At 40.5% G+C, this 16,232-nt stretch overlaps 1 long non-coding RNA gene across 1 annotated transcript in view; it reads left to right on the top strand.

Annotated features, from left to right (window-relative positions):
- LOC132151317 (uncharacterized) overlaps positions 1-16,232 on the top strand; it is a 66,599-nt gene that overhangs the window by 48,467 nt on the left and 1,900 nt on the right. Inside the window, exon 3 of the long non-coding RNA XR_009436375.1 lies at positions 14,867-14,950. This is a non-coding gene — a long non-coding RNA (uncharacterized LOC132151317). The remainder of the gene's footprint in view (positions 1-14,866; positions 14,951-16,232) is intronic.

Below are 16,232 nucleotides of genomic sequence, written 5' to 3'. Positions count from 1 at the left end.
CATCATATGACCCCTTTAAGTTTACACTGACATTAGTAACCCCTGCCCCACCAGTACTTCTGAGATTCATGTGGCTGATAACCTGAAGGCACTGATGGAGTTGTGGCAGGAAGTAATTCCCAACAGATTTTGATTCTTGTCTTTTTCACTCCAAAGCCACATGACTTCTCCAGTTGTTCATGATTTACTGGATAAGTACTGAGGAAAATTATTTTTGTAGTTTTACTTAAATACTTTTAATTAGTTTGTACCTGACAAAGTCTATTAGAACTTGGCATAACTATAAAAGTAAAAATATAGAATAAAAATATAGTATAAAAAATGCTCAAGATTTAATTATTTTACCTGACTTTCCCAGGTCTAGAAATCACACATTAGTACAGGTGCTGGTCATATAATTAGAATGTCATCAAAATGTTGATTTATTTCACTAATTCCATTCAAAAAGTGAAACTTGTATATTATATTCATTCATTACACACAGACTGATATATTTCAAATGTTTATTCCTTTTAATTTTGATCATTATAATTGACAACTAAGGAAAATCCCAAATTCAGTATCTCAGAAAATTGGAATATAGCTTAAGACCAATACAAAGAAAGGATTTTTAGAAATCTTGGCCAACTAAAACGTTTGAAAATGAAAAGTATGAGCATGTACAGCACTCAATACTTAGGTGGGGCTTCTTTTGCCTGAATTACTGCAGCAATGCAGCGTGGCATGGAGTCGATCAGTCTGTGGCACTGCTCAGGTGTTATGAGAGCCCAGTTTGCTCTGATAGTGGCCTTCAACTCTTCTGCATTCTTGGGTCTGGCATATCGCACCTTCCTCTTCCATCTCCATAAAGTTGGTAAGCAGCAGGAAGCATGAAGTGCTCTAAAACTTCCTGGTCAAGTCAAGTCAAGTCACCTTTATTTATATAGCGCTTTAAACATTATTTATAAACATTACATTATTAAAGATCATTTTCACTGACAGTCTAGATTTCAATCACTCTCAGAAACTCCCATTAAAATCACTGAAACTGTTAACACTGAAATCAATATCTTAATTAAAGATTCGTACACACATCTGCACTTTGTTGTTTCTGATGAGAGAATTCGCCAGAAAGAGGTCTCCAGTCAGCGAGCGAGTGAAGGAAGCACCGGCATTTTAACGATGACTCATCTGAACGCCTGTGATTGGCCAATGCTTTAATAAGCTCAAAAGAATCATGTGTGATTTGTTATAATGCGCAGTGCTGTAAAACACATATATCTCTGGCTCAGCGCCAGCAAGTGATCACAGATCTGAATTTAGCAGCTGATGATATGACTTGCTGAACGTAGCCTACTCGCACAGGCGTGATTGTATTAAAATTAATAAAATCTTAATCGGCTATTTTTTGTCTTTTGGAAGCTGCATTCAACTTGACTCCCCTCTGTTATAAGCCACACACGTACAACAAACTAATGTCACAGTGGTATCGTGTACTGTAATCAAATGTAGCCCAAGTTATTACCTGTTAAACAGTACACAGCACACGCGGTGTTCATCTAATAAGGATCTCCATCGCTAGCATATAATAGCCTTTGCAGATTTGCTTTCAATTCAGTGCAGTTCCAGCCACGTTTTCAACGCTCTTTCTGTTGTTAAACGTTACAACTCCGAGTGAACCACTTCAGACGCTCAGCGCGTGCGGCAGGGAACTGAACGACTCATTCAAACTGATTCATGAACCAATTCACTCGTTTGCCAATTGGTTTGATCAAGCCTTTGAACAGAATTGACTCAAAAGAATGAATCATTCGCGAATGGGCATCGCTCATTGTCCAGAGAAAAGTAGACGGCGCGTTTGGAATAAACTGAAGCATTTATAACATTTATTGCATTAAGATAAAGTAACAAGAGGAGCGTCGCCCACAGTAACGAAGTAAAAGTACAGATTTTTCCCCAAAAATTTACTCAAGTAAGAGTATAAATTACCCATCTTTAAATATACTCCGAAAAGTATTAGTTACCCCAAAAAATTACTCAAGTAAATGTAACGAAGTAAATGTAACTCGTTACTACCCACCTCTGCTTGACAGGCAGAAACAGTCTAAGGCCATAACCCAACTGGCAGGAACAACCTCTGTAGGCCTGACAGGTCAGGCAGGAACAAGATGTGACCGGTTAGAACAACACTTGAGGACTCAACAAGATAACAATCTCTATGGCCATGACCCAACTGACAAGGACTACCTCCGAGGACAAATCAGGACAGACAGGAACATTTTATATAGCCATAGCTTGACAGGTAGGAATTCCTTCTATGGCCGTGACCCAACTGGCAGGAACGACCTCTGTAGGAGTGACAGGACAGGCAGGAACAGTTTGTATGGCCAGACAGAAAAAGTAGGTAGGGACAACCTCTAAAGGTGTGACTTAACAGACAGGTATGGTCTCCAAGAACATGACTGGCAGAGACCATTTGGGTGAATCTGGTATAACCTCCATGGACTGGACATGAAACCAGGAGGGATCTTTGAACACACGGCTGACAGGAACATCTGTGAACAAGACAGGAGTGATCTCTGGGGGACTTGACAGGAACATTTTCTATGAACATTACAGGAGTGACTTCAACGGGCATGACTGATAGGATAGACTTCTGATGGTGTGACCTGAACATCTAGGCATAACAGGACTGATCCACCTCCAAGTTTACCATTCCATAAACCATACACCATTCCTCCAGAGCTCCACAGGTGTACACAAATGAATTTTATCAAGTTCAAGTTGGCCTTTTGTTCTTCTTGATCAAGAGTGGTATTCTGCAAGATGTCTCAACATGAAGGCCATACTTGTCTAGTGTTCTTCTTACACGCTGCATTGAAATGGTTTTCCTCCTTTCATCGGGTCATCTTGCAAGTCTTTGGCTGTACATTACAGGTTTTTCTTAGTTGCTCTGATTAAACATTTTATGATATTGTGCTTTTTCTTCAACACCCTCAAAGGTTTTCTGGTAAAACACACTTTAAGCTAAGGAATAATGGTGAGAGCTGTGTCTCTAGGAACTTTGAATGTCTTGGAAATCTTCATATAGCCTTACTAAAGTAATACAATATTTATTCTCTTTAGCTTTTGTGAGATATCTGTTGAAATGTTTGCTATTAAACTTCAACACATGCATGGGCTAACTGTATGTGTAAAAGCTCAAGCTAATTCTGTTTTTAATAGAGTTTCTAAAGGCTTAATTGTGTTTTGAGACTGTTTTATTCCCCACCATGGAAATAAGGGATTTAAAAACAGCAATGTTGAATAGGAGTTGAATAATTATCACATAGCAGTATTATTAAAAAATCTTATAACTCAAAAATATTACATTATATATTGACAATATCACTTTTAATATGCCAGTGAACTGTTATATATGCAATTTTTATTTTATCCTGGATCTTCAGAAAAGCTTGTATTTGTAAAGTACTTGTAAGGTAGGACTCGGGACACAGAGGTAAAGGTGAATTCAGAATGGTGTTTCTTAGGTGCTTGTTGCACAGCGAAGTTCCGTTGTTCCAGTGCAGGCAGTATTGCTTGTGGAATGGGGAAATCACACAGGTGCGAGAGTTTGGATATCAGATGTCACAGCCACAGTTATAGATCGCTCACTTATCTTCGCTTCCTTCTCAAAAATCAAAGACAGTATCCACTCAGAATGATCGTGGGAGAATACTGCGACCATAGAATCACATGGCATTGCATGGTGATTCACAGTACTGGGAACAGCAGAACAAGAACACAGGTTAGCATAACACTGAGGTGAGTATACGTTACATCTGACTTGGAGGCGCTGGGAGACAACTTTGCGAGGATCGTTCCTGTTAGAGGCTTGACGGGGGACTGAGGTGCGGGTGAGTGTATTTATAGTGCTCTTGATTGGTTCCGTGATACGTGGCAGGTGTGGCTGGTTAATAGTCAGGTGATTGAGAGTGTTGGTAATTGGTGGGGCCAGGGCTTGCCGGATCCCTGACAGTACTGCAGTCTCTGAGGGGTTGAGTAATTTTGATTGAAACTGTATATATATATATATATATATATATATATATATATACTGTATATGTTTTTAAAATGGCACAGCTTTTTAAAGACCTGAAAGTACACTCTTAACTGTCAGTCAAGCATTATAATATGATATCTGGATAATCAAGTATTATTTAATGATAGAACTTTACTAATTATAATTAAAACTTGGTAACCATGTATGAATCCATATACATTTTAACTGGATTTAGGACTGGACTAGGTTTCTGTAAAATAAAAGAAAAAAGTAACAATAATACTGATAAGATGATAACAACAATAAAAATACTAAGAATTTCCTAATAAGGACAGTAATGGATTCATAAATATTTATCAGGTTGTCTGCGTTCGGTCAAACTGATTTGCTCAGTAGGTGAGCACCAGCCAATGAGATTGCCATTTGTGTATTAGTTCCGCCCACTACTAAGGAACTACGTTATTTTTACACAAAAAATACAACTATTAAATACAAGAATATTGTTTAGCGCGTAAATGTAGCGCATCAATTCTGCATGTATGTAAGGCTCGCTCGCTCTCTCTCCCTCACTTTGCGTGTGTGAGAGAAAGCGATGGCGAGTCGTGTGCCTTAACACTAGAGCTCAAGGTATGTCAAACACAGGTGCACTGCGCGTCCATTGAGATGAACTGAGAAATATCACAGATCTGACGAGAAAGAACTCTGAAGCGCTTAGTCAGAGAGTTCGGCGAGTGAAAATATATGTGCGCTAAACTTATACTTAGCCTTCAACTCACACACTGGTGAGTAAAATCTGAGAATTTATTAACCATTGGCTAATATTAGACATTTAGTTGCCAGAGTGAAGATTTAGTTGCATATGCGAGTGATTTACTCGCAATGTAGAGGGTTGGGAAAGACCCTTTTCCATGCACCAGAGAAAAGCACCAGACCCTTAGCATATTTGCGAGAGGATCTGTTTCAGCATAATCGATTCAGGTGTCTGAGACCAAGGGCAGCGTGGGCATGGCCCAGACACATCCAATTTGAAGCTGTCAGGATAATAATAATTAGTGACAGCATTCAGATTTTTAATCCGCCAAAAAATATCAAATCGCTTGTCAGAAAAGGAGTTTTGATTATTTTTATTATTTTTATGTGTTAACTCTCCAGCAGATCAAAAATCTGCACACAATCTCTCAGATCCACTCATAGGAGATGAGGGGAGGGGTGGGGACATCATCATTGAAGAAGGGAGCTGCGAACAAAGCAGAGCAAGATATGAACTCTCGTAGTAAGAGTGGTTTGTCTCAGCATGCGCAGCCTGAGATTGGGCATGGCCCAGATGAGGGGTGCATTCAAATACAAAGCTGTCAGCGATATATAATCATTGGTGATTTAGCTCCTCGCGTAACAAGGGGCACTGGATCCTGTTACTACTGGCTCTCAAATAGTAACAAAAGAGGCAGGAGAAAGTTCGGCAAACAAATGTCTAAGGATTTATTTGTTAACTCAAAAGTTTACATAACCAAAGATCAAATTAAAGCAACAATTCAAACACAAAACAAAGTCGCTTTCTCTCGCTCTCTCCTTCCTCCACGCGCCACAACCAAGCCCTCTTTATGCCATCAGCTGGGACACGCCTCGCGCGCCGGCACAACCCATCAATTAAGCACAGGAACTGACCTAAGATAACAAGACACGGAAATACAGGACAGGAGAAATACAGACAATCGCTGGATGTAACACCCCCCCCCCCCCCCTTAAAAAAACGGGTCTTGGAGGCTTTGCTACACCACAACCATAATGTGAATAACACTACAGGAAACTTAATATCATAGCGTTAAGAGTGAAAATTTAGTGCAAAAAAAATTGCAAAACACTTCAAAAGATATGTACAAAAACACCATTCTATATAGAAATGTTGTAACCCATTTATTCAGACGCAACTCACAACTGTCCAACTTCTGTAATCCGGGCCCTGGAAGACAGAAGAGACAGAAAAAAAAAACACATAGGGTAACAAACAGCAAAACATTAACCAGCGGGAGCACGAGATAAGGCATCTGCAATCACATTATCTGTGCCTTTAATGTGACGAATATCCAAGTGGTATGGTTGCAGAAAAAGAGCCCATCTCATTAGGCGCTGATTTGGATTTTGAAGGGAGTGCAAGAAAGTTAACGGATTATGGTCACAGAAGACCACCAGAGAAAAGGCACCAGCTACATATACATCAAAATGTTGAAGCGCCCAGATTAACGCCAAAGCTTCTTTCTCAATGACAGAATAGTTGCCTGATAAGAAAGAAACTTTCGAGAAAAAAAAGAAACCGGACGATCAACACCGTGTTCATCTTCTTGGAGCAAAACAGCTCCAGCTCCTACCTGACTAGCGTCAACTTGCAGCTTGAACGCCTGGTTCAACTGCGGTGCTGCAAGGACAGGAGAGGAGGTTAAGAGAGCTTTAACGGTCTCAAAGGAAGACTGGCAAACAGGTGTCCAGCTATACTTAACACCGGACTTAAGTAGGTCAGTTAGCGGAGCAACAACCGTAGAGAAATTTGGGCAGAAACAACGATAAAACCCCGCCATACCTAAGAACCTCATCAACTCCTTTTTATTTGTAGGTGACGAATACTGATCTATAGCCAAAGTCTTAGCACGAATAGGACACAATTGCCCTTGGCCTACCACCTTTCCCAGGTAGGTTACCGTCGCCCTCGCAAACTCACACTTTGCGAGGTTGATAGTTAAGCGAGCCTGGGCAAGGCGCTGGAACAGAGCTCTAATAGAGTTCAAGTGATCACCCCAAGTGTTACTAAAGACCACCACATCGTCTAAGTACACTGCACAACCCTCTAGACCAGCGACCACGGTGTTCATCAGTCGCCGGAAGGTGGCAGGAGCGTTTCGTAACCCAAAACTCATTACCTTATATGAAAACAACCCTTGTGAAGTGATAAAAGTAGACACCTCTCTTGCACGGTCAGTCAAGGGCACCTGCCAGTAGCCCTTAAGGAGATCGAATTTACTAATAAATGTCGCGGCACCAATCTGGTCTACACAATCCTCTATACGAGGTAAGGGAAAACTATCTGGCTTTGTGACTGCATTAAGTTTCCGATAGTCAGTGCAAAACCTAAAAGTACCATCTGGCTTGTTAACCAGAAGGCATGGTGATGCCCAGGCCGATGCAGAAGGTTCAGCCAGCCCACTGTCGAGAAGGTACTCTACCTCTGTGTCGATGTACTTCCGCTTCTCTTGGGAAGCACGATAAAACCGCTGCCTAATTGGAGAAGCCTCACCAACATCTATATCATGTTTCAAGAGATGCGTCTGAGTCGGAGTATCTGAGAAGAGAGTTGGAAAATCATTAATTAAATTAATTATCTCAGTACACTTGTTCCCAGACAAGTGCTGCAGCAACTGTGGAAGTTGCTTCACTGTCTCAGAATTGTGCAAACGTGCACGCAAAACCCCATCATCAGGAGTTCTGATCTCCTCTTGCTCCTGCGCTGCCACCTGAGGAACAAGAGAAAAAACAGGAGACAAACTGGCATCACTTAAAGCTACAGGCTGTGCAGCAGTTTTACTCTTAAATGCATCTGAACGTTTGTGATATGGCTTAAGCAGGTTAAGGTGACACAACTGAGTACTTTTCCTTCTGTCCGGCGTGGCAATTACATAATTAACATCTGAAACCTTCTTGACAACCATATACGGTCCAGAAAACTTTGCCTGGAAAGGAGATGACACAACCGGCAAAAGAGCCAACACTTTATCACCGACTGCCAAAACACGACGCTCTGTTCGCTTATCATACTGCTCCTTCATTTTAGACTGAGTGTTTGTTAACTTCTCACGGGCCAACCTCCCCGCCTCATAAAGACGTCTCCTAAAACCATTGACATAATCACCCAAGGTTTTTGGTGGTTCTTTGAAGTCCAAACCATCTTTTAGGACAGCCAAAGGTCCACGTACAGAATGGCCAAACACTAAATCATTAGGGCTGAACCCTGTACTCTCTTGAACGACTTCCATAGAGGCAAGCAACAGCCATGGCAAACCTTCCTCCCAGTCACGTCCCAGCTCCATACAATATGCACGGAGAAGGGACTTCAGTGTCTGGTGGAAACGTTCAAGCACACCTTGACTCTGAGGATGGTAAGCTGAGGCTTTGTTGTGTTTAATATGAAGCTGGCGTAAGACCTGAGCAAGAACACGAGACATAAAATTTGAGCCCTGGTCAGTCTGGACAACTTTTGGTATACCAAATATAGAAAAAAACTGAGTAAGAGCCCTTACAATGGCCCTGGTAGTAATAGAGCGTAGTGGGTAGGCAGCAGGATAACGGGTTACCTGACACATTACGGTCAGCAAATACCTAGACCCAGATTTAGCACCAACTAATGGCCCTACACAGTCCAACTGTAAATGTTCAAAAGGACCAGCTAAAACAGGTATTGGATGCAGAGGTGCAGGCTTTATAACCTGATTGGGCTTTCCAGTCATCTGGCAAATGTGGCAGGTTTTAATGTAGGCCGCAACCTCTTTCTTTAATTTTGGCCAATAGAAATGACGCATAATGCGATCATACGTCTTTCTCACCCCCAAATGCCCCAACATGTCATGAGCAGTCTTTAACACCAGCTGTCTAACGGTGATAGGCACAATAACCTGAAACCATGGTTCCCCCAGTGAAATGTTTGTTGCGGGTGTCCATTTCCTCACTAGCAAGCCATCTAGAACACCATAACCATGATCCACACTCTCAAAACAGTCAACAGGAACCGCTCGCTCAAACAACGAAGACAGAGATTGATCTGCATGCTGTTCCTTGACTAGCTCTTCTTTAGAAATAGACAAGGGAAAATCTGTTAAAGCAAAGCTAACCTTTCCTGCAGCAGCCTTAACCTCCAGGTCCTCCACGTCAGCACGACTAGCAGCACGAGTCACCGCACAAGCAGCAAACACCTGAGGAAATTCTTTAAAACAGTCATCAGATTCATTCCCCAGCTGAGGAGGATCAGTCACCACAGGCATAGGACTAGTCTGCCAAACACGGCCGCCAGCCAGATTATTCCCTAATATAACAGACACCCCATCAACAGGTAGGGCCGGGCGGACTCCCAACTCAACTTCCCCCTCTACCAACTCAGAGTAGAGCACAACCTTATGTAAAGGGACTTTTAAAGTACTAAGATCAATACCTCTCACCAAAAGTGACCTCCCGGACCTGGAGGAAGAAGAAAACGGCAACACAGAGTCCAAAATAAAGGACTCTGATACTCCTGTATCCCTCAAGATTTTTACAGGAAACTTCTCCTCATTGCCAAGTAGTGAAACAAATCCATCTGAAATAAATGGAATATAATTAGGCTTCAGTTTACTTAGCACAACATCTGAATTACCAGGCGACACAGCCAAAGCAGCTGGTTTCACAAACGAAAAACGAGCTTTAGCTTTTGACTTCAGCACTGGACAGCTCCCTTTCCAATGACCTTTCCCTTGGCAATAACGGCAAATTTGCTCTGCATCAGACTTTACACTTGAGCGATCCTGATCTACTGGTAGAGGATTAACGTTTGGAGTTTTATTACGAAAAAAAAACGCGTCTCTTTGTCCACTTACTGAACGCACGCGTTCGCCAGAATGAGCTTTATGCGTTAGTTCGTAGCCTATTCATCCACCAACACCGCAGCATCAGCCTCGTTTGTTGCCTGCTTTTCAGCAATATATATCGCAATACGCTCCGGCAATGTGTTCTTAAATTGCTCTAAAACTATTAAGTCTGTCATGTTATCAACTGTTTGAACATTAGAGGCGATGCACCAGCGTTGGTATTGTAACCGCAAATCTCTCGCAAACTCCACATTGGTTTGATCAAAACGTCTTCGCATTCCTCTGAATCGCTGCCGATAGGCTTCTGGAATTAACTCAAATGATCTTAACACTGATGCCTTTATTATTTCGTAGTTCTTCGCATCATCCACACTGAGAGCGGAGAACGCTCTCTGTGCTTTCCCCGTAAGAGTGCACTGCAACATAAGAGCGCGATGTATATCAGGCCAACCCTGCGCGTCTGCCACCCTTTCAAATAACAGAAAAAAAGTGTCGACATCCTTCTCATTAAATGAGGGAAGAAGCCGTAAACTAGTGGAGATATCGAACTTAGAATCCCCTAAACCAGATATTCTCCCTTGTCTTATTAGATCCAAACGTTCAGCTTCCAGTTCAAGCTTTTGCTGCTCTAGTGCTCGTTTTGCACGTTCATTTTGTTCGTTTAGACGCAAACCGTCCATATGCATTTGATGTTCTAACTTACGATTTTCTAATTGTAAGAGTAATAATTCTTTTTGTTCAGCAAAGGTTAAGTTTTCAGCATGACCTGAAGTCGGAGAAACTATTTCATCATCATCATCTTCAGATGCATCGGCAGACGCTATCAGTAAACCCCTGGCGCACAAGGCTTTATTCACTATACTTTTGATCTCTTTTTTATATCGCTTACTTGTAAGCTCTATTTTATAATGATCAGCAAGTTCTATTAATTGTTCTTTTGTCAATGCATTTAACAAGAACTTCGAGGGATCCCCTACAAAGGTTTTTACCGGTGACGCCATCCTTCAAACAATGCAGAACGCTATTATTAAGAACTCAAATTATTACAGTCTGTACGATCTGCAAAAATTAAACATGAGGCGGGTAGGACAGCGACATTTTCAAAAACTATATAACCATTTCTCTTAAGCTTACAAAGATACCCCATACAATTTACTTAGACGCGGATCTTCAAACAGGTCTGCGGTGGGATGGATTAAACACCAAGCCCGCAGGAGTGGCTAAACAACCAGTAATCTGGCGATTTCCCCAATTCCTCGGTAGTGCCCCCGAGACCAATGCTCTAGCCACAGACCTGTTCAAAAACAAAAAACCACACGACCCAAAACACGCAACCTACAATGTAAGCACAAAAAGAAAGGTTATGGTCAATTGATTAAATACATATCGCTGAACTTACCCTCCATGTCCAACATTCCAGTGTAACCTCTGATTACAATTGACTCCAACAAGACAACAAACATTCATATTAGTCCCAGAAACGCACAAGGCACAATATAACGTTTAGGTTTAGCCTACTGTCTGATCGCACAGCTTTTTCCTCCGTTCACGTTACTTGCAATCGCCCAAAACAAAAAAACAACGCCAGATTTAATACCGGAGACACACGAGCGAGCGTCCCATGTCAGCCTCCGATTACAATAGATTATAGGCAAAATTGTTTTTAAACGAGCCCCCACTTGTTACTACTGGCTCTCAAATAGTAACAAAAGAGGCAGGAGAAAGTTCGCCAAACAAATGTCTAAGGATTTATTTGTTAACTCAAAAGTTTACATAACCAAAGATCAAATTAAAGCAACAATTCAAACACAAAACAAAGCCGCTTTCTCCCGCTCTCTCCTTCCTCCACGCGCCACAACCAAGCCCTCTTTATGCCATCAGCTGGGACACGCCTCGCGCGCCGGCACACCCCATCAATTAAGCACAGGAACTGACCTAAGATAACAAGACACGGAAATACAGGACAGGAGAAATACAGACAATCGCTGGATGTAACAATCCTCACGTATAACACACTGGTAGATTAAGCACAAAATGAAATTGCTCAAGCCTGATTGATCAGCCCACGGCCTCGCTGTTGAAGGCAAAGTCCCTGAGTGGAGAAGAGGAGCATTCGCATCCCGTCTCAGTGAGTGCACAGCTCACTGCCTTTCTGTGGCAGATCTGAGTGCAGCTGGGAGAGACAGTGAGTACAGTGCGGGCATAAAATAGGTCAGATCCAGTTGCTTTTTCCCTCTCTGAGGCTAACTGAGAGAAGAGTAACGGGAGAGCAAGGCTGCCTTCAGTGAAGAAGCGGAGAAAAGCAAGACTCATGCTCTCCACGAGAACATTCCATCTCAGTGAGCGAGTAGTCTCTGTTTGAGCTGACCAGACAGGTGACGCACTCACTGCCCTTCTGTATCGTGCAAGATTCCCTGCACAGGCCACACTCTCAGCACGACAAATACAACAATGTTGCTAGAATTTTGCCCTTTTAAGGCTTACCTGCTAGAAATAAGCTCTTTCAGAATCACCGGTTGGCAGCAAAGGAAGACAACACAGTCTCACTCCCTACTCGTCAAATGTCTGAAGCATGGTCAAGGGATCTGGTGTCACTTTTTTGACACACTGGGTATACCTTTGGCGTAATTTTTCAACGTGCAGGTTAGTCCGATAGACTTCTATAGAACTCAACAGCGTTTAAATTTGACCTCTCGGGTCAGCACACCGCTCGTTGACTGCCTTGTATGGGTCGACACTAAATAAATAAATAAAAAATAATAGGCTACAAAAAATTACATATGACAGGGCGAGTTAAATGGCGGCCTCCAGATCATTTTTATCTGTCCCTCCAACTGGTTTTTGAGGTTTACAAATCCTTGCAATCTGATATCAAAGTGCCCTCTGTGCAAAGGTTTAGCGTGTTCATCAGTGGTGAGTTTAACAACACTCAACTGCAGGTAAAACAGCATTCAGCGGTGAGTTTAACAACACTCAATTCCAGGTAAAACAGCATTCAGCGGTGAGTTTGACCAAAGCAACGCTCAACTGCAGGAAAAACGGCATTAAAAGGTGAGTTTAACAACGCTCAAAGGCACGTGCAAGTAAGCAGTTTAACCATTTTCTTACAACCCAGTCTCGCTTATTGCTTATTCATAGTTTATGGCTATGAAATCACGTTCAAGAAGTCTCATTCAGCACACATCGCGATACTTGCCATCAGTTTACATGTGCCACAGGTTCGGTGAGTAGACGTAAATACGCTCTTTTAATGCCTGTTATAAATTGTATTCTGTCTTCTTTATTAATCAGATTAGCGCCGTATTGTTTACTCGCTGTATTATATCAGTCATCTGAGGCTGTCTTTGAGTTTCATTGTGTTTAACTAAATGAACACACCTGCTAACTAGTGTGATTAAACTATGTCACGTGACGTGGCATAGACTTTCAGTCCATTTTATATTCATTTCAGGTTCAAAGATGTAAATTTGTAGAAAAATCATGGTAACCACGACACGTACAATAGTAACAAATTAAATTTGAAGTTAAAACCCAGTAACGGGACATTTACCATGTTTTTACCACAGTAACTGTAGTTTTACTATGGTATATTAATAATCAATACAAAAATACAATAATCATCAAACTAACTGTAATGGTCGTTTTTGATGTGCTTTTATATGACAGATATCACATTTACTGTACCATGCTTTTGATACCTTTTTATGTAAATCCAAAAAAAGTAAATAAATAAAAAGACACTTTTTTTCCCCTCTTGCAGTTCATTCATATCAGTTTATATTTTAAATATTTTGCTCACAAAACATTATTAAAATTCTGTTTATAATTCTATTGCCCCCCCCTTTCTTGTTTTTATTAATATTATTTTGTTTTTAGCTAAAAGATGTAAAGGAAGCCGTCATCCCTGTGGTGTTTGTGGAGAGGTATTCCTTCAGAATTGGAGAAGACAGAAATCTGCGGAGGCAGACATTTGCAGCAGTAAGTCTGTGATAGTTTGACCTTTTTTATCAAACTGCTGTTATAAATTGCACAGCATTTGTTGTTTCTTCAACTTTTGCACTGTCCAAATACCCACACTTGCCATCTTTGCACTTGACCACTTGATTATTTATTTGACATATTTCCTGTGTTTAGCCCAAGTGTTCGAGTGAGCATGATGAACAAAAGTGTGTGTCGAACTTTTCATGACCTGATGACTGTGGTTCCCAATCCTGGTCCTGGAGAGCCCCAACACTGCATGGTTTTGGTGTCTCTCTTACAAACACACTTTTGAGGTCTTGGAGTCTACACTGATGAGCTGATGAGTTGAATCTGGTGTGTTCGAACAGGGAGACATATCAAATATGCAGTGTTGGGGTTCTCCAGGACCAGGATTGGGAGCCACTGCCTTATGGGACACAGAGTTTACAGAGATTTTTAGTTTTTTTTTTTTTTATTATTATTGAACTTTGCATTTTAAAATAAATTATAAATCTATTTTCATTAGTCCCTATTACAGAGGACAATTTAATTTTTGGTGCTTCTAATTAAGTGAAAAAAATTATTTTCAATATCTAATTATATTATTATTAATATTTCACATACATTGGAAAGGTTTCCGTGACCCCTTGTGAGATCTCGGCAAAAAGTCTCACAATTTATTCCAAAACATGATGCATGATGGGATACACTAAGCCTGGTATAGAGCTCCGGAGCGGTATTGGAGATAGTGTGGGTTTAGTGTGTGTTAAAGGCACTGCGCTTTGGCATTATTAAGACTTGCGCACTACTGTTAACAGTCCTGTTATTACAGCTTGTAATAATTTTTTAAATAATTCATATGAATATAGCTTGTTATTAATGACTTGCTTTTATTAATGGATGCATTTAACATTTAATTATACAGAATCTTTACACACACACACACACACACAGTAATGTATAAGTTGCATGTAATGTAATAATATGTCCTTTATTTCTGTCTTACAGGATTGTTTGCAGATAATGCTGTTCTTTTTTTAGAAGTTTTTTGTGAGCCAACCCTCACAAACCTTCCTAAAAACTAAAAGAGCTATAACTGAGTCTCAGTGAATCTTGCCATGATCAGCTCTTCCCACGTACATTTGTTTAGAATATTTTTGAATCAACATTTACTCATCAAATGCTCTGGTCTGAATCTTATTTTAAATTAACCTAATTATATGTTTAATGAGCAATATTAATTGCACACAGAGTAAGTAGAGATTATCTTGTTTCACAAAAGAGAAGGAAGACCAAGGAAATTATTTGCTCAGGATGAGGAATGAAGACGGCCATCTTGAGCCCAAACAAAGACAGAAGTCCACTGGTATGTGTGTATTAAAGCTATGCTGTGTTATGTGTTACAGGACTTTATGATTTTATCTCACAGGACTGTTCATGTCAGCCGTAATTATTCTTTCTAATATGTTTTTTTTTTGATACAGCTATTACAATTATAGCAAGTTGGCAAAGTGTGACTGGAACATTTTTAAACCTAAGTAAAAAAAAAAAAAAAAAAACACCACCTGTTTGTCTTAAATAAAATAATATAGGTTTTATAAAAGTGGTTTACATTATTTCATTGTTTCATAAATGTTTTGTTATAAATTGTGGATTGATAAGTTGATTGGTTTGAAGCAAGGCCTTACACTGCACAGACTAAAAAAAAAATAATAATAAAAAAAATAAAGCCTCAACAAGTGTTGACATTTCCCAACATCACAGTAGTAATGACTTTATGAACTACTTTACTTCTAAAATCGATACTATTAGAGATAAATTTGCAACCATTCAGCTGTCAGATACAGTATCATGTTACACAGTGCACTATAGACCCCCTGAGGAACAGTTCCACTCATTCTCTACCATAGGAGAGGAAGAATTGTATAAACTTGTTAAATCATCTAAACCAACAACATGTATGTTAGATCCTATACCATCTAAGCTCCTAATAGAGGTGCTTCCAGAAATCATAGATCCTCTTCTGACTATTATTAATTCCTCATTGTCATTAGGATATGTCCCCAAAACCTTCAAACTGGCTGTTATTAAGCCTCTCATCAAAAAACCACAGCTTGACCCCAAAGAACTAGTTAATTATAGACCAATCTCGAATCTCCCTTTTCTGTCCAAGATACTAGAAAAGGTGGTATCCTCACAATTATATTCCTTCTTAGAGAAAAATGGTATATGTGAGGATTTCCAGTCAGGATTTAGACCGTATCATAGTACTGAGACTGCTCTCCTTAGAGTTACAAATGATCTGCTCTTATCATCTGATCGTGGGTGTATCTCTCTATTAGTTTTATTGGATCTTAGTGCTGCGTTTGACACAATTGACCACAAAATTCTTTTGCATAGACTTGAACACTTTGTTGGCATCAGTGGAAGTGCATTAGCATGGTTTAAATCGTACTTATATGACCGCCATCAGTTCGTAGCAGTGAATGAAGATGTATCCTATCGATCACAAGTGCAGTATGGAGTACCTCAAGGCTCAGTACTAGGGCCGCTACTCTTCACGCTCTATATGTTACCCTTGGGAGATATCATCAGGAAACATGGTGTTAGCTTTCACTGTTATGCTGATGATACTCAACTCTATATTT

Source organism: Carassius carassius, chromosome 10 (assembly GCF_963082965.1).
Source record: "Carassius carassius chromosome 10, fCarCar2.1, whole genome shotgun sequence".
Lineage (NCBI taxonomy): Eukaryota > Metazoa > Chordata > Actinopteri > Cypriniformes > Cyprinidae > Carassius > Carassius carassius.
The sequence above is the reverse complement of the archived record's forward strand: the minus strand, read 5'-3'. Positions and strand labels throughout refer to the sequence as shown.